This window comes from Arachis hypogaea, chromosome 13 (genome assembly GCF_003086295.3).
Source record: "Arachis hypogaea cultivar Tifrunner chromosome 13, arahy.Tifrunner.gnm2.J5K5, whole genome shotgun sequence".
Lineage (NCBI taxonomy): Eukaryota > Viridiplantae > Streptophyta > Magnoliopsida > Fabales > Fabaceae > Arachis > Arachis hypogaea.
In genome coordinates this window covers 85862272-85887680 of record NC_092048.1, presented here as the reverse complement: position 1 = coordinate 85887680, position 25409 = coordinate 85862272, and positions in this window count along the sequence as shown.

Here is a 25409-nt window from a genome sequence, read left to right as displayed (position 1 = left end):
TTAAGTATGGGGAAACTGTGGGAACATGGGTTAATAAAGGAAAAGTATAATGTTTCTAATTTATTTGAATATCAGGAATTTGGGAACTTACTCATGAAAAACCAAAATAGAAAAATAATAGAAAATCCATGTGCATTGATAAGTTATGTTTGTTTCTCTAAATAAAAAAAAAAGAAGAAAGAAAAAAAAAGAGAAAAAAGAGAAAAATCCAAAAATACTCAATAAATAAGTAAATAAGGGGACAAAATTACCCCAATATTAAGTTTAATAAAAGATTAATGCACATGTGATAAAAAATTAAAGAAAAATTTGGTACATGAGTATGGAAATTATACAAAAGTGGGAATTATGGGTAGCTAGGCATGAATTTAAAAGTATATAGAGTATATGTATATTAGGTGAGAGCTTAGGTTAATTGAAGATTCATATTATAGCTCACTTGGCCATACATATATCCTTACCTTTACCTCAGCCCCATTACAACCTTGAAAAGACCTCATGATGTTTGCATTAGTACACTAAATATTTGTTGATTGGTTAGATGAAGAACAAGGTTTAGAAAGCATGACTAGAGAAGAGTAGAGTGAATAACCCTATACACTTGAGAGATTAGAGTGATATACACTACCAGTGAGGGTTCAGTGCTTAATTCTATGTTCCCTGCTTTCATAAGCTATCTTCTTACAAGTTTACTTGTCTTTTACTGTATAATTTGAATTAGTGAAATCTGATTTATGTTTGTCTTGAAGAGCTTATTTACTTTTTAACCAAGTAGGTAGAATCATTTCACATTTAGTTGCATTCATATAGATAGGATTGCATTTCATACATTCTATCATTCCTCTTCACCTTTATAGCTTCTCTTGAGCTTAGCATGAGGACATGCTAGTATTTTAAGTGTGGGGAGGTTGATAAACCACTATTTTATGGTTTATCTTGTGCTCAATTGAGTGAATTTCATCAACTCTTTACCCACTTATTCATATTATTTGCATGGTTTTACATTTGCCTTCCTAATTATGTGCTTTGATTGAAAACATGCTTCTTTGATCTTATATTTGCTTATTATTAATCCTCTCTTATTACCATTAGATGCCTTGATATGTGTGTTAAGTGTTTTCAGATATTATAAGGCAGGAATGGCTTGGAGGATGGGAAGAAAGCATGCAAAAGTGGAAGGAATGCAAGAAGTTGGAGAAATTGCTAAGCTGTCCAGCCTGACCTCTCTGCACTCAAACGGCTATAACTTTAGCTACAGAGGTCCAAACGACGCGGTTCTAGTTGCGTTAGAAAGCTAACGTCCGGGGCTTCGATTTGATATATAATATGCTATAGTTCTCCTGAAGCTAGGTGACGCGATCGCGTGATCCATACGGCCGCGTCGCAAGTGACGGAAACCAGCGCATTTGAATTCGCAACCAGCGAATTCTGGGCTATTTCTGACCCATTTTGCGGCCCAGAAAATACAGATTAGAGGCTATAAAGTGGGAGAATGCATCTATTTATAAAGAGGCTCTCATAATTCACAATTTTAGGAGTAGATGTAGTTTTTAGAGAGAGAGGTTCTCTCCTCTCTCTTAGGATTAGGATTTAGGATTTCTCTTAGTTTTAGGAGTGACTCTCAATCCCAGGTTTAATTTTCCTTTTACTTTTTATTTCTCTTTTACTTTCAGATACTTTAATGCTTATATTAGATATGTTGCCCAATTGGCTTATGAACTTTTCATGTTAAGATCTGCATATTTTATTTAATATTATTTGAGGTATTTTCAGATTTAAGATTGCTTTGCTTATATTGATGCTCTTAATTTAATTTAGATATTTTTCTCCCTTTTGGCTGTGGTTAAATAATTGGTAACTCTTGAGTTATCAAACTCATTGTTGATTGAAAATTGGAATTAATTTGTCCACTTAACTTACCTTCATAGTTAGAGGTTAATAAGGTGGGGGAAGAATCCAATTCTCATCACAATTGATAAGGATAACTAGGATAGGACCTCCAGTTCTCCATACCTTGCCAAGAGATTTTATTATTGTTAATTTATTTTACTTGTCATTTAAATATACCTGTGCACATTGCCCAAACTCCAAATTTCTCAAAACCCCAAATTTACAATCTCCATAACCAATAATAAGAACATACCTCCCTGCAATTCCTTGAGAAGACGACCCGAGGTTTGAATACTCGGTTATCAATTTCAAAAGGGTTTGTTACTTGTGACAACCAAAACATTTGTACGAAGGGATTTCTGTCGGTTTAGAGACTATATCTACAACGCGACTGTTTTTATGACATTCTTTACTGGCAAAAATCTCTAACGTCAGGGCCTAAAGGAAAAATATCCTGGCCTAAGCGGCTAAACCAAGCTGTCCCTAACCATATGCTTGTGGCGTGAAGGTGTCAAGTGAAAACTTGAGACTGAGCGGTTAAAGTTGAGGTCCAAAGCAAGGACAGAGTGTTCTTAAAAACCCTGGACACCTCTAATTGGGGACTCTAGCAAAGCTGAGTCACAATCTGAAAAGGTTCACCCAGTTATGTGTCTGTGGCATTTATGTATCCGGTGGTAATATTGGAAAACAAAGTGCTTAGGGCCATGACCAAGACTCATAAAGTAGCTGTGTTCAAGAATCAACATACAGGACTAGGAGAATCAATAACACTATCTAAATTCTAAGTTCCTATAGATGCCAATCATTCTGAACTTCAAAGGATAAAGTGAGATGCCAAAACTATTCAAGAGGCAAAAAGCTACAAGTCCCGCTCATCTGATTGGAGCTAAGTTTCATTGATATTTTGGAATTCATAGTATATTCTCTTCTTTTTATCCTATTTGATTTTCAGTTGTTTGGGGACAAGCAACAATTTAAGTTTGGTGTTGTGATGAGCGGATAATTTATACGCTTTTTGTCATTGTTTTTACATAGTTTTCAATATGATTTAGTTAGTTTTTAGTATATTTTTATTAGTTTTTAAATAAAAATCAAATTTCTATAGTTTACTATGAGTTTGTGTGTTTTTCTGTGATTTCAGGTAATTTCTGGCTAATATCAAGGGACCTGAGCAAATTCTGATTCAGCGGCTGAAAGAGGACTGCAGATGCTGTTGGATTCTAACCTCCCTGCACTCGAAATGGATTTTCCGGAGCTACATGAGTCCAAATGGCGCGCTCTTAATTGCGTTAGAAAGTAGACATCTAGGGCTTTCTAGAAATCAATAATAATCCATACTTTGCTTGAGTTTAGATGACACAAACTAGCGTTCAACACCAGTTCTCTACCCTATTCTTGCGTTAAACGCCAGAAACAGGTTACAAGTTGGAGTTAAACGCCCAAAACAGGTTACAACCTGGCGTTTAACTCCAGAAATAGCTTAGGCACGTGTAAAGCTCAAGTCTCAGCCCCAGCACACAAGTGGGCCCCTGAAGTGGATTTCTGCACTATATATCATAGTTTACTCATTTTCTGTAAACCTAGGTTACTAGTTTAGTATTTAAACAACTTTTAGAGATTTATTTTGAACATCATGACATTTTTAGATCTGAACTTTGTACTCTTTGACGGCATGAGTCTCTAAACTCCATTGTTGAGGGGTGAGGAGCTCTGCTGTGTCTCGATGAATTAATGCAATTATTTCTGTTTTCTATTCAAACACGCTTGTTTCTATCTAAGATGTTCATTCGCACTTCAATATGATGGATGTGATGATCCGTGACATTCATCACCATTCTCAACCTATGAACGCGTGCCTGACAACCACTTCCATTCTACCTTCGATTGAATGAGTATCTCTTGGATTCCTTAATCAGAATCTTCGTGGTATAAGCTAGAATCCATTGGTAGCATTCTTGAGAATCCGGAAAGTCTAAACCTTGTCTGTGGTATTCTGAGTAGGATTCAGGGATTGAATGACTATGACGAGCTTCAAACTCACAGGGGTTGGGCGTAGTGACAGACGCAAAAAGATCAATGGATCCTATTCCAGCATGAGTGAGAACCGACAGATGATTAGCCGTGCGGTGACAGTGCACCTGGACCATTTTCACTGAGAGGACGGATGGTAGCCATTGATAACGGTGATCCACCAACACACAGCTTGCCATAGGAGGAACCTTGCGTGCGTGAAGAAGAAGACAGGGGGAAAGCAGAGATTCAGAAGACAAAGCATCTCCAAAACTCCAACACATTCTCCATTACTGCATACAAGTACTATTTAATTGATGCTTTTTACTCTTCATAAATATAATCACTCTTATTATTGATCTTCTGACTAAGAATTATAAAATAACCATAGCTTGCTTCAAGCTGACAATCTCCGTGGGATCGACCTTTACTCACGTAAGGTATTACTTGGACGACCCAGTGCACTTGCTGGATAGTTGTGCGGAATTGCAAGAGTGTGATTGTGATTTCGTGCACCATTAGCTCTCCAATTTCTTGTATGGGTTTTGTAGAGCTCCTCACAAGGAACGCGTAGCCATAAACGGTGTGGCAATCGGAGCTCCGTAGCTTAAAATATGAGCTAGAGAAGAAGAGGGTGAATAGTATTTCTTCTTCCTCTCTTCCCCTTTCTTTTCTGCTGTGTGTGTTATGTTTGATTGGTGTTCTGGCTGGTTTGGTTCACTAATTGAGCCTTTTATATGTTGGGCTTGGGCCCAACTTAGACCCGCTCCAACCTGTTAGCGTTTTTAGCCCGTTTGGCTCAACTTCGGGCCAAACTTTTAAAATTAACGTCCAGTTTTCAACTTCTAAAATTTTTCTAAGGTTTTTGATGGTTTTCACTATTTCTCGTGCGGTACCGGGCAGATTTGAATCGGTTCAACCGGTTCAATTGCCGGTTCGTGGTTTGTTACAGTTTTTTACAGAAAACACATTTTTTGACTCAAAAAGACCTACTGAGTCCAAAAATCACCTTTAGATCCTCAAATTCTCACTCTAACTTTTCGGAATCTAATTTGGGCATTATAATTATTTAATTAACCGGTTAATTAGTTGCGGTTCTTACATTCTCCCCACCAAATAAGAAATTTTGCCCTCAAAATTTGAATTACCTGAGAAAAGTTCGGGATAATCTTTTCACATCTCGAACTCCAATTCCAAGTATGCTCTTCAACTCCTACTCGCTCCCACACAACCTTAACCAACTGAACTTCCTTTCCTTGTAGCTTCTTCATACTAGAGTCATCGATCCTCACTGGCGTTACTTGGAAAGTCAAGTTCTCTTTCAACTCGACCGATTCAGGTTCCAACACATGAGCCACATCCGATGTGTACTTACGGAGTTGTGACACGTGGAATACATCATGCAAATTAGACAGATAAGGTGGCAAAGCAACTTGATACGCCACCGACCCGAATCGCCTTAAAACCTCAAACGGTCCTATATACCTCGGATTTAACTTCTTGGTCTTGATTGCTCTTCCAATCCCAGTTGTTGGTGTGACCCTCAAGAATACATGTTCTCCCACTTTGAATTCTAATTGTTTCCTCCTCTGATCCGCGTAGCTCTTCTGTCGACTCTGAGTGGTTAGAATTCTTGCACGAATCTTCTTAATGTTCTCTGTAGTCTCTACTATTACATCAAAACCCAAAATACTTACTTCACCAGATTCATACCAACAAAGTGGAGATTGGCACTTTCGTCCATACAAAGCTTCATACGGAGCCATGCCAATGCTCGCATGAAAGCTGTTGTTGTACGCAAATTCCACCAATGGCATGTAACGATCCCAACTCCCGGGTTGATCCAACACACATGCTCTGATCATATCTTCCAACGTCTGAATAGTCCTTTCCGACTGTCCATCGATTTGCGGATGATATGCGGTACTGAGACATAGCTTCGTACCAAAAGCTCTTTGGAGAGCTCCCCAAAACCTTGAAGTGAATTGGGGATCACGGTCCGATACTATGCTCGACGGCACACCATGCAATTTTACTATCTCCTTTATGTACAACCTTGCTAAATCCTCCATAGAACAGTTCACTCGAATAGGCAGAAAATGAACGGATTTGGTTAAGCGATCTACGATCACCCAAATCGCATCAAATCCCGACCTAGTCCTTGGTAAACTGGTCACAAAATCCATCGCGATTCCTTCCCACTTCCACTGAGGAATCTCAAGTGGCTGTAACATCCTCGACAGTTTCTGATGCTCTATCTTCACTTTCTGACAAGTTAAACACTTAGATACCACTATTGCTACATCACCCTTCATCCCAGGCCACCAGAACATCTTCTTTAGGTCATAATACATCTTCGTGCTCCTAGGATGAATAGAAAACCCACTGTTGTGAGCTTCTGACAAAAAATCTTGTCTCAAACTTCCTACATCCGGTACGCAAATCCTTCCCTTCTATCTTCATAACCCTTCATCATCCTTAGTGAATTCTTTGTGCCTCTTATCACCAACTGGTTGAAACAATTGCTGAAGCTTCTGCCCATCTTGCTGAGCCCTTTGTATTTCTGATTTAAACGTGCTTGAGATCTGCAACTGATTTAAACAAGCCCTTCCAGCAACTTCACCAATGTCCAGCTTAAGATCCACAAACTTATCTACAAGCTCCTTGATGAGCTGATAATTTATACGCTTTTTGGCATTGTTCTAACATAGTTTTTAGTATGATTTAGTTAGTTTTTAGTATATTTTTATTAGTTTTTAAATAAAATTCACATTTCTGGACTTTACTATGAGTTTGTGTGTTTTTCTGTGATTTCAGGTATTTTCTGGCTGAAATTGAGGGACTTGAGCAAAAATCAGATTCAGAGGTTGAAGAGGGATTGCAGATGTTGTTGGATTCTGACCTCCCTGCACTCAAAGTGGATTTTCTGGAGCTACAAAACTCCAAATGGATCGCTCTCAATTGCGTTAGAAAGTAGATATCCCGGGCTTTCCAGCAATATATAATAGTCCATACTTTGCCCGAGTTTAGACGATGCAAACTGGCGTTCAACGCCAGCTCTCTGCCCTATTCTGGAGTCAAATGCCAGAAACAGGTTGCAAAGTGGAGTTAAACGCCAGAAATAGGTTACAAACTGGCCTTTAACTCCAAGAAAGACCTCTCCATGTGAAAGCTTCAATGCTCAGCCAAGCACACCCCAAGTGGGCCCCGGAAGTTCATTTCTGCATCATTTACTTATATCTGTAACCCTAGTAACTAGTTTAGCATAAATAAGACTTTTTACTATTGTATTCAGAGATCTTTGGACGTTTAGTTCTGAGATCATGGAGGCTGGCCTCTCGACCATGCCTAAACCTTGTTCTTATGTATTTTCAACGGTAGAGTTTCTACACACCATAGATTAAGGTGTGGAGCTCTACTGTTCCTTGAGTATTAATGTAAAGTACTACTGTTTTTCTATTCAATTCAAGCTTATTCCTATTCTAAGATATTCATTTGCACCCAAGAACATGATGAATGTGATGATTATGTGACGCTCATCACCATTCTCACCTATGAACGCGTGCTTGACAACCACTTCCGTTCTACATGAAGACGAGACAGAATGAGTATCTCTCAGATATCTAATACAGGGGACCGAGTTCGAGATATTAGAGTCTTTGTGGTATAAGTTAGAACCCATGGATGGCCATTCCTAAGATCCGAAAAGTCTAAACCTTGTCTGTGGTATTCCGAGTAGGATCTGGGAAGGGATGGCTGTGACGAGCTTCAAACTCGCGAGTGCTGGGCATAGTGACAGACGCAAAAGGATAGTAAATCCTATTCCAGTATGATCGAGAACCGACAGATGATTAGCCATGCAGTGACAGCGCATTGGACCATTTTCACAGAGAGGACAGGATGTAGCCATTGACAACGGTGATGCCCAACATACAGCTTGCCATGGAAAGGAGTAGGAATGATTGGATGAAGACAGAAGGAAAGCAGAGGTTCAGAAGGAACGAAAGCATCTCTATACGCTTATCTGAAATTCTCACCAATGAATTACATAAGTATCTCTATCCTAGTTTATATTTTAATTATGTTTTAATTATCAATTCTCTATAACCATTAGAATCCGCCTGACTGAGATTTACAAGGTGACCATAGCTTGCTTCAAGCCGACAATCTCCGTGGGATCGACCCTTACTCACGTAAGGTTTATTACTTGGACGACCCAGTGCATTTGCTGGTTAGTTGTGCGAAGTTGTGACAAAGTGTGATTCACGTTTGAGAGCACCAAGCCTTTGGCGCCATTGTTGATGATCGCAATTTCGTGCACCAAGTTTTTGGCGCCGTTGCCGGGGAGGGAACAAACAACAATTTCGCATTTGTTTCCGGCAACAACAGTGCCAAGTTTGGTTCGGCAACAACACCAAGTTTTTGGCGCCGTTGCCGGGATTGTTCGAGTTTGGACAACTGACGGTTCATCTTGTTGCTCAGATTAGGTAATTTTATTTTAATTTTAACCTTTTTGTTTTTATTATTCTTATTTTCGAAAATTTCAAAAAAAATAAATAAATATTTTCAATTTTTTTTTTTTAATTTATGTTCTTCAGAATTTTTATGAAGGAATTCTAGTGTTTCATGATGATTTGTTGAATCTTGGCTGGTTGTAAGCCATGTCTGATCTTTTGGACCGGGGTTTCAACTTATCATCACAAGAGCTTGTTGATCTTCACCCATTTGGCAGTTACACACATAGTTGTTGTATACATGGGAGGTAGGCAATATCTACTAAAGCTTGGCTGGCCATTGGCCATGTCTAGCGTTTTGGACCGGAGCTTTCAATGAAAGCTTGGCTGGCTAGTAAGCCATGTCTAATTCCTGGACTGGAGCTTTAGACTAACATTGCAAGATTCCTGGAATTCCTATTAAAAATTTTGAAATCCTTATTTTCCTTTTCAAAATAATTTTCGAAAAATCCAAAAAAAGTAATAAAATCATAAAATCAAAAATAATTTTGTGTTTCTTGTTTGAGTCTTGTGTCAATTTTTAAGTTTGGTGTCAATTGCATCTTTTTAATTTCAAAAAAAAAATTTCGAAAATCCATGCATTGCATTCTTCATGATCTTCAAGTTGTTCTTGGTAAGTCTTCTCGTTTGATCTTTAAAATTTCTTGTTTTGTATCTTTTCTTGTTTTTCCTATGCATTTTCAATTTGTTAGTGTCTAAAGTTTGAAAATTTCTAAGTTTGGTGTCTAGCATGTTCTTCTTTTCTTAAAAATTTTCAAAAATAAGTTCTTGGTGTTCATCTTGACATTCAAAGTGTTCTTGGTATTCATCTTGACACTCATAGTATTCTTGCATGCATCTTTTATTTTAATCCAAAATTTTTATGTTTTGCATCAATTTTATGTTTTTCTCTTTCCTCATTAAAATTCAAAAAATAAAAAAAAATATCTTTTCCTTTTTCTCTCATAAACTTTCGAAAATTTGAGTTGACTTTTTCAAAAAGTTTTTAAATTTAATTGTTTCTTATGAGTCAAATTAAATTTTCAATTTAAAAATTCTATCTTTTTCAGATCTTTTTCAAAAATCAAATCTTTTTCATCTTTTTTTTATGATTTTCGAAAATTTCAAATTGATTTTCAAAAATCTTTTTCTTATTTCCATTTCATAATTTCAAAATCTTTACTAACAATTAATGTGATTGATTCAAAAATTTTTCAAGTTGTTACTTGCCTATTAAGAAAGGTTCAATCTTTAAATTTCAAAATCATATCTTTTTGTTTCTTGTTAGTCAAGTAATCAACTTTAATTTTCAAAATCAAATCTTTTTAAAGTTCTTTTTCAAATCTTTTTCAAAATAAGTTTCAATCACATCTTTTTTAAAATTAATTTCAAAATCTTTTCTAACTTATTTTCTAGCTTCTTATCTTTTCAAAATTGATTTTCAAATCTTTTTCAATTAATCTTATCTTTTTGTTTAATTCTTATCTTTTTCAAAACTACCTAACTAATTCTCTCTCTCTAATTTTCGAAAATCACCTTCCTCTTTTTCAAAATTTCTTTTTAATTAACTAATTATTTTAGATTTTAATTTTAATTTTATTTCTTTTCTTATTTTCGAATTTTAACTTTATTTTTTTTATTAAAAACAAAAATATTTTTCTTTTCTTTTCAATTATTTTCGAAAATTCTTCTCTCCCTCATCTCTTTCTAATTATTTTATTTATCTACTAACACTTCTCTTCTTCTTAAAATTTCGAACCCTCTCCCTCTCTCTGTGTTCGAATTCTTTTTCTTCTCTTCTACTCACATAAAGGAACCTCTATACTGTGGCAAAGAGGATCCCTATTATGTTCTGTTCTCTTCTTTTTTATATGAGCAGGAACAAGGATAAGAACATTCTTGTTAAAGCAGATCCTGAACCTGAAAGGACTCTGAAGAGGAAGCTAAGAGAAGCTAAAACACAACACTCTGAAGAGGACTTTACAGAAATTTTTGAAAAAGAAGGAGACATGGCCGAAAATAATAACAATGCAAGGAAGATGCTTGGTGACTTTACTGCACCAAATTCCAACTTACATGGAAGAAGCATCTCAATCTCTACCATTGGAGCAAACAATTTTGAGCTTAAACCTCAATTAGTTTCTTTGATGCAATAGAACTGCAAGTTTCATGGACTTCCATTAGAAGATCCTTTTCAGTTCTTAACTGAATTCTTGCAGATTTGTGACACTGTTAAGACCAATGGGGTTGATCCCGAGGTCTACAGGCTTATGCTTTTCCCATTTGCTGTAAGAGACAGAGCTAGAATATGGTTGGATTCTCAACCTAAAGATAGCCTGAACTCTTGGGATAAGTTGGTCACGGCTTTCTTAGCCAAGTTCTTTCCTCCTCAAAAGCTTAGTAAGCATAAAGTGGATGTTTGGTGCACAAATTGTGAATCACACTTTTCACAACTCGTACCACTAACCAGCAAGTGTACTGGGTCGTCCAAGTAACACCTTACGTGAGTAAGGGTCGAATCCCACGGAGATTGTTGGTTTGAAGTAATCTATGGTTATCCTGTAAATCTTAGTTAGGAAGTCAATTATGTTTATCAGATGAATTGCAAATAAACAAGAGAACATGGATTAAAGGTTACTTGTTTGCAGTAATGGAGAATATGTTGGAGTTTTGGAGATGCTTTGTATTCTGAATCTCTGCTTTCCTCTGTCTTCTTGTTCACGCACGCACGTCCTCCTTTGGCAAGCTGTGTGTTGGTGGATCACCGTTGTCAATGGCTACCTTCCATCATTCCAGTGAAAACTACGCTCACGCGCTCTGTCACAGCACGGCTAATCACCGATTGGTTCTCGATCCGGTTGAAATAGGATTTACTATCCTTTTGCGTCTGTCACCAACGCCCAGCCTTCAGGAGTTTGAAGCTCGTCACAGTCATTCAATCCTTGAATCCTACTCGGAATACCACAGACAAGGTTTAGACTTTCCGGATTCTCATGAATGCCGCCATCAGTTCTAGCTTATACCACGGAGATTCTGATTAAAGAATCTAAGAGATACTCATTCAATCGGATATAGAATGGAGGTTGTTGTCAGGCACATGTTCATGGTTTGAGGAAGGTGATGAATGTCACGGATCATCACCTTCATCACAGTTAAGCGCGAATGAACATCTTAGATAGGAACAAGCGTGTTTGAATGGAAAACAGAAATACTTGCATTAATTCATCGAGACACAGCAGAGCTCCTCACCCCCAACAATGGGGTTTAGAGACTCATGCCGTCAGAGAATACAAATTTTTGATCTAAAATGTCATGAGGTCCAAAATAAGTCTCTAAAAGTTGTTTAAATACTAAACTAGTAGCCTAGGTTTACAAAAAATGAGTAAACTATGATGGATGATGCAGAGATCCATTTCTGGGGCCCACTTGGTGTGTGTTGGGCTGAGACTTAAGTAATTCACGTGCAGAGGCCATTTGTGGAGTTGAACGCCAGCTTTTATGCCATTTTGGGCGTTCAACTCCAGCTTTTGATCCTTTTCTGGCGTTGGACGCCAGAATTGGGCAGAGGACTGGCGTTGAACGTCAGTTTACGTCGTCTATTCTTGTGCAAAGTATGGACTATTATATATTGCTGAAAAGCCCTGGATGTCTACTTTCTAACTCAATTGAAAGCATGCCATTCCGAGTTCTGTAGCTCCAGAAAATCCACTTTGAGTGCAGGGAGGTCAGAATCCAACAGCATCAGCTGTCCTTTTTCAGCCTGAATCAGATTTTTGCTCAGCTCCTTCAATTTCAGTCAGAAAAATACCTGAAATTACAGAAAAACACACAACTCATAGTAAAGTCCAGAAATCTGAATTTTTCCTAAAAACTAATGAAAATAGACTAAAAACTAACTAGAACATACTCAAAACTATATGAAATTAACCCCAAAAAGCGTATAAAATATCCGCTCATCACAACACCAAACTTAAACTGTTGCTTGTCCTCAAGCAACTAGACAAATAAAATAGAAGACTAATAGGTTGAGAAGCAATAATATCTCAGAGTTTTTGATTGAAGCTCAAATTCTAATTAGATGAGCGGGACTAGTAGCTTTTTGCTTCTCAACAGTTTTGGCATCTCACTTTATCCATTGAAGCTCAGAGTGATTGGCATCTATAGGAACTCAGAATTCAGATAGTGTTATTGATTCTCTTAGTTCAGCGTGATGATTCTTGAACACAGCTTCTTTATGAGTCTTGGCCGTGGCCCTAAGCACTTTGTTTTCCAGTATTACCACCGGATACATAAATGCCACAGACACATAATTGGGTGAACCTTTTCAGATTGTGACTCAGCTTTGCTCAAGTCCCCAGTTAGAGGTGTCCAGGGTTCTTAAGCACACTCTTCTTTTTGCTTGGACCTTGACTTTAACCGCTCAGTCTCAAGTTTTCACTTGACACCTTCACGCCACAAGCACAAGGTTAGGGACAGCTTGGTTTAGCCGCTTAGGCCAGGATTTTATTCCTTCGTGGCCCCCCTATCCACTGATGCTCAAAGCCTTGGGATCCTTTTCATTACCCTTGCCTTTTGGTTTTAAGGGCTATTGGCTCTTTCTGCTTGCTTTTTCTTTTTCTTTCTATATTTTTTTCGCTTTTTTTTTCTGCAAGCTTTGTTCTTTGCTGCTTTTTCTTGCTTCAAGAATCATTTTTATGATTTTTCAGATTATCAATAACATGTCTCATGTTCATCATTCTTTCAAGAGCCAACATATTTAACAGTCTTAAGCAACAAATTCAAAAGACATATGCACTGTTCAAGCATTCATTCAGAAGACAGAAAGCATTGCCACCACATTTAACTAATTAGAATTTCTCTTATTAAAACTCGAAATTTTATTGCCTCTTATTCAAAAGATCTACTACTTTATTCATGTTTGCTGATGATGAGAAAAATAAACTATAGCTTAATTGGAGATAAAATCAAAATAGATACTAATTACTACTATATGACTCCTAAGATAAACTTCTATAAGGACACTGTCACAGAGTTAAGGCAGAAATTGGAAATTAACAACCTTTATTCTGGGGGAACGGGGGTTCCTCTGATCCTTGGGGTGCTTGGTCCTACAAGAGAAGACTTTTGGCGCTTCAATTCCCTTAAGTCACGCCCTTGCTCCTCTTGTTCTTTAAACATATAGGTCAGCATTTGACTGTGTTCCTTCTGTTCTTTTATTATTTGCTCCATAGCTTCCCGTATCTTGGTAACGGACGTCTCAAGATACTCTCAATATTCAGCTTGAGGGATCTCTGGGAGGAATTCCTGTGCTCTCTTCTTGATTGGATCCTCCTGTACTTGTTGTTTTTCCATTGATGCTTTGGTGATTGGCTTTTCAATTAGGATATACTCAGTTATTCCCATCCTTACTCCAGCGTCCTTGCAGAGCAGAGAAATCACGTTTGGATAAGCCAACCTGGCCTCTTTTGAATTTTTGTTAGCAATCTTGTAGAGTTCAGTTGAAATCAGCTGATGAACCTCAACTTCCTTTCCCATCATGATGCAATGGATCATCACTGCTCTTTTAACTGTGACTTCAGAATGGTTGCTAGTAGGCAACAGAGAACGCCCAATGAAGTCCAGCCATCCTCTGGCGACTGGTTTGAGATCCTCTCTCTTGAGTTGATTTGGGACACCCTTTGTGTTGGTGGTCCACCTGGCTCCAGGGATACATATGTCCTCTAGAATCTTATCCAGGTCAATGTCTGCTCTCATCATCCTCCTGTTAAAGGAGTCTGGATCATCCTTTAGCTGAGGTAGCTTTAAGATCTCTCTGATCTTGTCAGGGGTAGTATGAACAATCTTCCCTCTGACCATGGTCCGAAATTCATAGAAGGCAGTTCTAGATAGTTTTTGCTTGTCAGTCTGCCACATATTAGCATAGAACTCCTGGACCATGTTCCTTCCCACTTTCGTTTTAGGATTAGCTAGGACTTCCCAGTTCCTGATTCGAATTTGCTCCTGGATCTCCGGATATTCATCTTCTTTCAGATCGAATCTAACTTCCGGGATCACTGATCTCAGACCCATTACTTTAAGATAATGGTCTGAATGTTCTTTAGATAAGAACTTCCCTTGATTCCAAAGTGGTTTTGGAACGCTCTCTTTCTTGCCTCTTGGAGTGGGTTGTTTTCCTTTAGGAGCCATGATCTTAGTGATCTCGGATAAACACACCAAACTTAAACTGTTGCTTGTCCTCAAGCAAAAGAAAAGAAAGGAGAGGGATAGAAGGAGAGCTAGGTGCAATTGTTGATGGAGGAGGGGGGAGGCCGAACCCAAATTTAAAGGGATGGGGGGTGGGTTTTTTCGAAAATTTGGAAAAGATAAGATAAGAAGATTAAGTTGAAAAAGATAAGATAGAAGATATAGTTTAATTTTGAAAAGATATGATAGATTTTTGAAAAAGATAAATCTGAATTTTGAAAAAGATAATATGGAGATTTGAAAAAGATATGGATTAGTTGAAAAGATTTTTGAGTGAAAAAGATAGATTTGTTTTCAGAAAAGTTTTGAAAAGAGTTTGGATTGAATTTGGAAAGAGGGATTTTTAGAAATTAAGGATTTTAGAAATCAGGGTTCTTAACATGTTTATGTAAAAATCATGCATTGAAACATAAAATTTGAAATTAAAATGGAAATACGTATGGAAAAATGAATTTGGCTCCTCCCTGCTGTCCTGGCATTTGAACGCCCAAACACTGCCTGTTTTGGGCGTTCAGCGCCCAAATGCTGCTCTCCTGGGCGTTCAATGCCCAGCTGCTGCCATTACTGGCGTTCAATGCCCAGTGGGTGCCCCTTTCTGGCGTTGAACGCCCAGCTGCTACCATCACTGGCGTTTTCTTGCCAGTGAGATCTTTTTCTCTGTTTTGTGTGCCGAGGTCTTCTGTAAATGATTATTTACCTTGTTATCAATGAACTCTATATAAACAAATAAAAAATAAAAATAGAAATAGGGCAAAAATGCTTAGAGGATTGTTGCCCCATGGCTGGGTTGCCTCCCAGCAAGCGCTTCTTTATTGTCTTTAGCTGGACCTTGCTGAGCTTTTAATCTAGCTTCAGCCTTGAGCATTCTTACTCAATGTTGCCTTCAAGATAATGCTTGATTCTCTGTCCATTGACAATGAACTTCTTATCAGAATCAATATCTTGAAGCTCCACATAACCATATGGTGACACACTTGAAATCACGTATGGTCCCCTCCACCGGGATTTCAGTTTCCCGGGGAATAGCCTGAGTCTAGAGTTAAACAATAGGACCTTCTGTCCTGGTTCAAAGATTCTAGATGACAGCTTTCTGTCATGCCACTTTTTTTATTTTTCTTTATAAAGCTTGGCATTTTCGAAAGCTGTGAATCTGAATTCCTCTAGCTCATTTAGCTGGAGCAATCGTTTTTCTCCTACTAATTTGGCATCAAAGTTTAGGAATCTGGTTGCCCAGTAGGCCTTATGTTCCAGTTCCACGGGCAGGTGACATGCCTTACCATACACGAGTTGGTATGGAGATGTCCCTATGGGGGTCTTGAATGCTGTCCTGTAAGCCCACAGAGCATCATCCAGGCTCCGTGCCCAATCCTTTCTATGGGTATTTACTATCCGTTCCAGGATTCTCTTTAATTCTCTGTTAGAGATTTCAGCTTGCCCATTGGTTTGTGGATGATATGGAGTGGCCACCTTGTGGCGAATTCCATACCGAACCATGGCAGAGTAAAGCTGTTTATTGCAGAAGTGAGTGCCCCCATCACTGATTAGTACTCTAGGGACACCAAACCTGCTAAAGATATGTTTCTCGAGGAACTTCAGCACTGTTTTAGTATCATTGGTGGGTGTGGCAATAGCCTCAACCCATTTTGATACATAGTCAACTGCCACCAAAATATAAGTGTTTGAGTATGATGGTGGGAAAGGTCCCATGAAGTCAATTCCCCATACGTCAAACAACTCAATTTCTAAGATTCCTTGTTGAGGCATGGCGTAACAATGAGGCAGGTTACCAGCTCTTTGGCAACTGTCACAATTACGTATAAACTCTCGGGAATCTTTATAGAGTGTGGGCCAATAGAAGCCACATTGGAGGACCTTGGTGGCTGTTCGCTCACCTCCGAAATGGCCTCCATATTGAGATCCGTGGCAATGCCACAGGATCCTCTGTGCTTCTTCTCTAGGCACACACCTACGGATAATTCCATCTGCACATCTCTTAAAGAGATAAGGTTCATCCCACAAGTAGTACTTTGCATCAGTAATTAATTTCTTCTTTTGTATCCTGTTGTACTCCTTGGGTATGAACCTTGCAGCTTTATAGTTTGCAATATCGGCAAACCATGGTGCTTCCTGAATGGCGAATAAATGCTCATCAGGAAACGTCTCAGAGATCTCAAGAGAAGGGAGGGACGTCCCTTCCAATGGCTCTATCCGGGACAGATGATCAGCCACTTGGTTCTCTGTCCCTTTTCTGTCTCTTATTTCTATATCAAACTCTTGCAGAAGCAATACCCATCTGATGAGCCTGGGTTTTGAATCCTACTTTGTGAGTAGATATTTAAGAGCAGCATGGTCAGTATACACAATCACTTTTGATCCTACTAAGTATGATCTGAACTTGTCAATGGCGTAAACCACTGCAAGTAGTTCTTTTTCTGTGGTTGTGTAATTTTTCTGGGCATCATTTAGAACGCGACTGGCATAATAAATGACATGCAGAAGCTTGTCATGCCTCTGTCCCAATACTGCACCAATGGCATGAACACTGGCATCACACATTAGCTCAAATGGTAATGTCCAGTCTGGTGCAGAAATGACTGGTGCTGTGACCAGCTTAGCTTTCAGCGTTTCAAACGCCTGCAGGCACTTTGTGTCAAACACAAATGGCGTGTCAGCAGCTAGCAGATTGCTTAGAGGTTTTGCGATTTTTGAAAAATCCTTTATAAACCTCCTATAGAATCCTGCATGCCCCAGAAAGCTTCTGATTGCCTTAACATTGGCAGGTGGTGGTAATTTTTCAATTACCTCTATTTTTGCTTGATCCACCTCTATTCCCTTGTTTGAGATTTTATGCCCAAGAACAATTCCTTCAGTCACCATGAAGTGACACTTTTCCCAGTTTAAAACTAGGTTGGTTTCTTGGCATCTTTTTAGAACAAGTTTCAGGTGCTCAAGACAGGAGCTGAATGAGTCTCCATATACTGAGAAGTCATCCATGAAGACTTCTAGAAATTTTTCCACCATGTCAGAGAAAATAGAGAGCATGCATCTCTGGAAGGTTGCAGGCACATTACATAGCCCAAATGGCATCCTTCTATAAGCAAACACTCCGGATGGACATGTGAATGTTGTTTTCTCTTGATCCTGGGGATCTACTGCAATCTGGTTATAACCTGAGTAGCCATCCAAAAAGCAGTAATAATCATGACCTGCTAGTCTTTCTAGCATCTGGTCTATGAATGGTAAAGGAAAATGATCCTTTCTGGTGGCTGTATTGAGCCTTCTGTAGTCAATACACATGCGCCACCCCGTAACTGTTTTTGTAGGAACCAGTTCATTTTTTTCATTATGAATCACTGTCATGCCTCCCTTTTTTGGGACGACTTGAACAGGGCTCACCCAGGGGCTATCAGAAATAGGATAAATAATCCCAGCCTCTAGTAACTTGGTGACCTCTTTCTGCACCACTTCCTTCATGGCTGGATTTAGCCGCCTCTATGGTTGAACCACTGGTTTGGCATTATCCTCCAATAGGATTTTGTGCATGCATCTAGCTGGGCTTATGCCCTTAAGGTCACCTATGGACCACCCAAGAGCTGTCTTGTGTGTCCTTAGCACTTGAATAAGTGCTTCCTCTTCCTGTGAATTTAAAGCAGAGCTTATGATCACTGGAAGAGTGTCACCTTCTCCTAGAAATACATATTTCAAGGATGGTAGTAGTGGCTTGAGCTCGGGTTTAGGAGGTTTTTCCTCTTTCAGAAGAAAGTTCAGAGGCTCTTTCATGTCCCCTGAATCCTCCAAATCAGGTTGAACATCATTAAAAATGTCTTCCAACTCTGATTCGAGACTCTCAGCCATGTTGATCTCTTCTACCAAAGAGTCAATAAGATCAACTTTCATGCAGTCTGTTGATGTGTCTGGATGCTGCATGGCTTTGACAGCGTTCAACTTGAACTCATCATCGTTGACTCTCAGGGTTATTTCCCCCTGTTGGGCGTCAATGAGGGATTGTCCAGTTGCTAGGAAGGGTCTTCCTAGAATGAGAGTAGCACTCTTGTGCTCCTCCATTTCCAGCACAACAAAGTCAGTGGGAAAGGCGAATGGCCCAACTCTGACAATCATGTCCTCAATCACGCCTGATGGGTATTTAGTGGAACCATCAGCAAGTTGGAGACATATCCGGGTAGGTTTAACTTCTTCAGTTAAGCCAAGCTTCCTGATAGTGGATGCAGGTATTTGGTTGATGCTTGCCCCAAGATCGCATAAAGCTGTCTTGGTGCAATTATCTTCTAATATGCATGGTATCAGAAAGCTCCCAGGGTCTTTAAGCTTTTCAGGAAAGCTCTTCAGAATGACTGCACTGCATTCTTCAGTGAGGAGAACTCTTTCTGTTTCTCTCCAATCCTTCTTATGACTCAAGATCTCTTTCATGAACTTGGCATAAGAAGGTATTTGCTCAAGTGCTTCTCCAAATGGAATCTTTATTTCAAGAGTCCTGAGGTAATCTGCAAAGCGAGCAAATTGCTTATCCTGCTCCTCTTTCCGGAGTTTTTGAGGATAAGGTATCTTGGCTTTATATTCTTCAACCTTAGTTGCTGCAGGTTTATTGCCTACAGAAGTGGTTGAAGAAGCCTTTTTAGAGGGGTTGTTATCAGCATTTGTGTGTGTCTGATCCCTCACTGGCACTTGAGTGCCAGAGTTAGAAGCTGGAGTGAAACTGGACGCCAGCTCCTTGTCTGCTCCTGGCGTCTGAACGCCAGAACTGTGCTCTTTCTGGGCGTTCAGCGCCAGATCCTGCCCATTTTAGGCGTTCAACGCCAGATCCTTGCCCATTTCTGGCATTGAACGCCAGTCCTGCTGTATTTCTAGCGTTGAACGCCAGTTTTGGCCATGGTCTGGGTGTTCAGCACCAGCCTTCCACCAATTTTCTGGCGTTTTAGCGCCAGAATTATTTTTCCCTGGGCTCTTACTGTCCTCAGGTGAATTTTGGGTGGTTTGCTCATTTCTTAGCTTTTTGCTGCCTTGAGGTGGGGTATTTAATGTTTTCCCACTTCTTAGTTGAACTGCTTGGCATTCCTCTGCTATTTGCTTTGACAGCTGCTGCTTTGTTTGCTTGAAATGTTCGTCCATATGTATATTAGCCATCCTTGTCTCTTGTAACCTGTCTTTAAATTCGGCTAGCTGCTTTGTTAGAAACTCCAATTGCTGATTGAATTCAGCAGCTTGTTTTACAGGACTGAGTTCAGCAGTTACTGTTTTAACCTCTTCATTCATGGAAGGGTTGCTGCTTAGGTACAGATGCTGATTCCTGGCAACTGTATCAATGAGCTCTTGAGCCTCTTCAATTGTATTTCTCATGTGGATAGATCCACCAGCCGAGTAATCAAGAGACATCTGAGCTCCTTCTGCAAGCCCATAATAGAAGATGTCTAACTGAACCCACTCTGAAAACATTTCAGAGGGGTATTTTCGTAGCATCTCTCTGTATCTCTCCCAGGCATCATAAAGAGATTCATCATCTCCTTGTTTAAAGCCTTGGATGTCCAGCCTTAGCTGGGTCATCCGTTTTGGGGGAAAGTACTGATTCAGGAATTTTTCTGTCAGCTGTTTCCATGTCTTTATGCTGGCCTTAGGTTGGTTATTCAACCACCTCTTAGCTTGATCTTTTACAGCAAATGGAAACAGTAATAGTCTGTAGACATCCTGATCTATTTCTTTATCATGTACTGTGTCAGCAATTTGTAAAAATTGTGCCAGAAACTCTGTAGGTTCTTCCTGTGGAAGACTGGAATACTGGCAGCTTTGCTGCACCATGATAATGAGCTGAGGATTCAACTCAAAGCTACTGACTCCAATGGAGGGTATGCAGATACTACTCCCATATGAAGCAGTAGAGGGGTTTGAATATGACCCCAGAGTCCTCCTGGACTGTTCATTTTCACTTAGATCCATGATGGAGAAAGGGAGATGATGTAAAATAGGAAAAATATTTTTATTTATTTATTTATATATTTATTTCGAAAATGAAATAAATTAAAATAGAATAAATAAAAATTGAGTGAAGATTTTCGAAAAACTAAGGAGAGAGAAAGTGGTTAGGAAGTTTTGAAAAGGATATGATGATTTTGAAAAAAAAAAGTTTTAAATTTTGAAATAAAAAATATGAATTTTAGAAATATATTTCGAAAATTTGTTTTTAAAAAAAGAGAGAAAAGATATTTTTGATTTTTAAGGGGAAAGAGAAAAACAATAAGATAGCACAAGGAACACCAAAATTTTTAGATCTAATGCTCCCTATTTTCGAAAATTTTGGAGGGAAAACACCAAGGAACACCAAACTTAAAAATTTTAAGATCAAGTCACAAGGAAAACTCAAGAACACGAAGAAAGAACACCAAACTTAAAGTTTGGCACAGGATCTAATAGAGAAATTATTTTTGAAAACTATTTTTAAAAAGAAAATAAGGATTCTAAAATTTTAACACGACAATAATAAGAGACTCTAAACAAAAAAAGAAATTTTTCCTAATCTAAGTAACAAAATAATCCGTCAGTTGTTCAAACACGAACAATCCCCGGCAACGGCGCCAAAAACTTGGTGCACAAATTGTGAATCACACTTTTCACAACTCGTACCACTATCCAGCAAGTGCACTGGGTCGTCCAAGTAAAACCTTACGTGAGTAAGGGTCGAATCCCACGGAGATTGTTGGTTTGAAGCAATCCATGGTTATCCTGTAAATCTTAGTTAGGAAGTCAATTATGTTTATCAGTTGAATTGCAAATAAACAAGAGAGCATGGATTAAAGGTTACTTGTTTGCAGTAATGGAGAATATGTTGGAGTTTTGGAGATGCTTTGTCTTCTGAATCTCTGCTTTCCTCTGTCTTGTTCACGCACGCACGTCCTCCTATGGCAAGCTGTGTATTGGTGGATCACCGTTGTCAATGGCTACCTTCCATCCTTCCAGTGAAAACTACGCTCACGCGCTCTGTCACAGCACGGCTAATCACCGGTTGGTTCTCGATCCGGTTGGAATAGGATTTACTATCCTTTTGCGTTTGTCACCAATGCCCAGCCTTCAGGAGTTTGAAGCTCGTCACAGTCATTCAATCCTTGAATCCTACTCGGAATACCATAGACAAGGTTTAGACTTTCCGAATTCTCATGAATGCCGCCATCAGTTCTAGCTTATACCACGGAGATTCTGATTAAAGAATCTAAGAGATACTCATTCAATCGGATATAGAATGGAGGTGGTTGTCAGGCACATGTTCATGGTTTGAGGAAGGTGATGAATGTCACGGATCATCACCTTCATCACAGTTAAGCGCGAATGAACATCTTAGATAGGAACAAGCGTGTTTGAATGGAAAACAGAAATACTTGCATTAATTCATCGAGACACAGCAGAGCTCCTCACCCCCAACAATGGGGTTTAGAGACTCATGCCGTCAGAGAATACAAAGTTTTGATCTAAAATGTCATGAGATCCAAAATAAGTCTCTAAAAGTTGTTTAAATACTAAACTAGTAGCCTAGGTTTACAAAAAATGAGTAAACTATGATGGATGATGCAGAGATCCACTTTTGGGGCCCACTTGGTGTGTGTTGGGCTGAGACTTAAGTAATTCACGTGCAGAGGCCATTTGTGGAGTTGAACGCCAGTTTTTATGCCATTTTGGGCGTTCAACTCCAGCTTTTGATCCTTTTCTGGCGCTGGACGCCAGAATTGGGCAGAGGACTGGCGTTGAACGCCAGTTTACGTCGTCTATTCTTGTGCAAAGTATGGACTATTATATATTTCTGGAAAGCCCTGGATGTCTACTTTCCAACGCAATTGGAAGCATGCCATTTCGAGTTCTGTAGCTCCAGAAAATCCACTTTGAGTGCAGGGAGGTCAGAATCCAACAGCATCAGCAGTCCTTTTTCAGCCTGAATCAGATTTTTGCTCAGCTCCTTCAATTTCAGTCAGAAAAATATCTAAAATTACAGAAAAACACACAACTCATAGTAAAGTCCAGAAATATGAATTTTTCCTAAAAACTAATGAAAATAGACTAAAAACTAACTAGAACATACTTAAAACTATATGAAATTAACCCCAAAAAGCGTATAAAATATCCGCTCATCAATGTTCAAACCTTCAAACAGAAAGAAGGTGAATCCCTCTATGAAGCTTGGGAGAGATACAAGGAACTGACCAAAAAGTGTTCTTCTGACATGCTTTTAGAATGGACCATCCTGGATATATTCTATGATGGTCTGTCTGAACTATCAAAGATGTCACTGGACCATTCTGCAGGTGGATCCATTCACCTAAAGAAAATGCCTGTAGAAGCTCAGGAACTCATTGACATGGTTGCAAATAACCAGTTCATGTACACTTCTGAAAGGAATCCTGTGAGTAATGGGACGCCTCAGAGGAAGGGAGTTCTTGAAATTGATACTCTGAATGCCATATTGGCTCAGAATAAAATATTGACTCAGCAAGTCAATATGATCTCTCAGAGTCTGAATGGATTGAAGGAATCATCCAACAGTACTATAGAGCCATCTTCTGAAGAAGAAGCTTATGATCCTGAGAACCCTGCAATAGCAGAGGTGAATTACATGGGTGAACCCTATGGAAACACATATAATCTCTCATGGAGAAATCATCCAAATTTCTCATGGAAGGATCAAGAAAAGCCTCAACAAGGCTTTAATAATGGTGGAAGAAACAGGTTTAGCAATAGCAAACCTTTTCCATCATCCACTCAGCAACAGACAGAGAATTCTGAGCAGAACCCATCTAGCTTAGCAAATATAGTCTCTGATCTATCTAAGGCCACTGCGAGTTTCATGAATGAAACAAGGTCCTTGATAAACCACTATTTTATGGTTTATCTTGTGCTCAATTGAGTGGTTTTTATCAACTCTTTACCTACTTATTCATACTATTTGCATGGTTTTACATTTGCCTTCCTAATTATGTGCTTTGATTGAAAACATGCTTCTTTGGCCTTAAGTTCCCTATATTTAATCCTCTCTTATTACCATTAGATACCTTGATATGTGTGTTAAGTGATTTCAGAGATTACAGGGCAGGAATGGCTCAGAGGATGGAAAGGAAGCATGCAAAAGTGGAAGGGATAAAAGAAGTTGGAGAAATTGCTAAGCTTTCCAGCCTGACCTCTTCGCACTCAAACGGCTATAACTTTAGCTACAGAGGTCCAAATTACACGGTTCTAGTTTCGTTGGAAAGCAAACATCCGGGGCTTCGATTTGATATATAATATGCCATAGTTGCCATGACGCTAGGTGACACGAACGTGCACTCCATGTGGACGCGTCGCAGTGACGGAAATCAGCGTGGCAGATTTCTTCTCCAGCGATTTCTCGGCTATTTTCGACCAGTTTTCGGCCCAGAAAATACAGATTAGAGGCTATAAAGTGGGGGAATCCATTCATTCATAATAATAAGCTCACAATACATAATTTTATGATTTAGATGTAGTTTTTAGAGAGAGAGGTTCTCTCCTCTCTCTTAGGATTAGGATTCCTCTTAAAGGAATTAGGATTTCAACTTTATTATTTCAACTTACAACTTCAATCACAGGTTGAATGTTTCTTTTATTTAATTTTCCAATTTAATTTATGAACTCTTTCATGTTACATATGATTTTCTTGATTAATAATATTTGAGGTATTTCAGTTTATGATTGTTTTATTCCATCTATGAATGCTTTTAATTTAATTTAGAATTTTCCCTTTTGGCTTTGGTGGAGTCATTGGAGACTCTTGAGTTATCAAACTCATTGTTGATTGAACATTGGAATTCTTCAAGAATTAATTTGAGTTCCAATAACTCTAGCCTTTCCCAAGGAAAGACTAGGACCTGAGGAATCAAAATTAATTCATCTACTTAACTTACCTTCATAGTTAGAGGTTAACAAGGTGGGAGAAAAATCCAATTCTCATCACAATTGATAAGAATAACTAGGATAGGACTTCCAGTTCTAATACCTTGCCAAGAGTTTATTTTATTATATCTATTTTATTTTTCTTATCATTTAACATACTAGTTTCTTACTTTCAAAACCCCCAATTTACAAGACTCCAAACCAATAATAAGAACATACTTTCTTGCAGTTCCTTGAGAAGATGACCCGAGGTTTAAATACTCGGTTATCAATTTTAAAGGGGTTTGTTACTTATGACAACCAAAACGTTTGTAAGAAAGGTTGATTGCTTGGTTTAGTAACTATACTTGCAACGAGAGTTTACTATAACTTCTAAACCATCAATCTTCAGTTCTTCAGTCCTCCATTTGAAATTTGGAGGCACAAGTGGGCCAGCTGAGTATAAGGGTCACTGAAACTCCTCCTAGTACTCTCCCAAGCAATATAGAAGAAAATCCAAAGAGAGAGTGCAAGGCCATTGACTTGACCATCATGGCCGAACCTACAAGGGAGGAGGAAGACGTGAATCCTAGTGAGGAAGATGGTGCACGAAATTGTGATCTTAGGCAACGGCACCAAAAAAACTCTGTGCACACGTCTTAATAAATTGTTTTTCATTCACAACTTCGATACAACTAACCAGCAAGTGCACCGGGTCGTCCAAGTAATAAACCTTACGTGAGTAAGGGTCGATCCCACGGAGATTGTTGGTATGAAGCAAGCTATGGTCACCTTGTAGATCTCAGTCAGGCGGATATAAAATAGTTATGGAGTTTTCGAAAATAAATAATGAAATAAGGATAGAAATACTTATGTAAATCATTGGTGAGAATT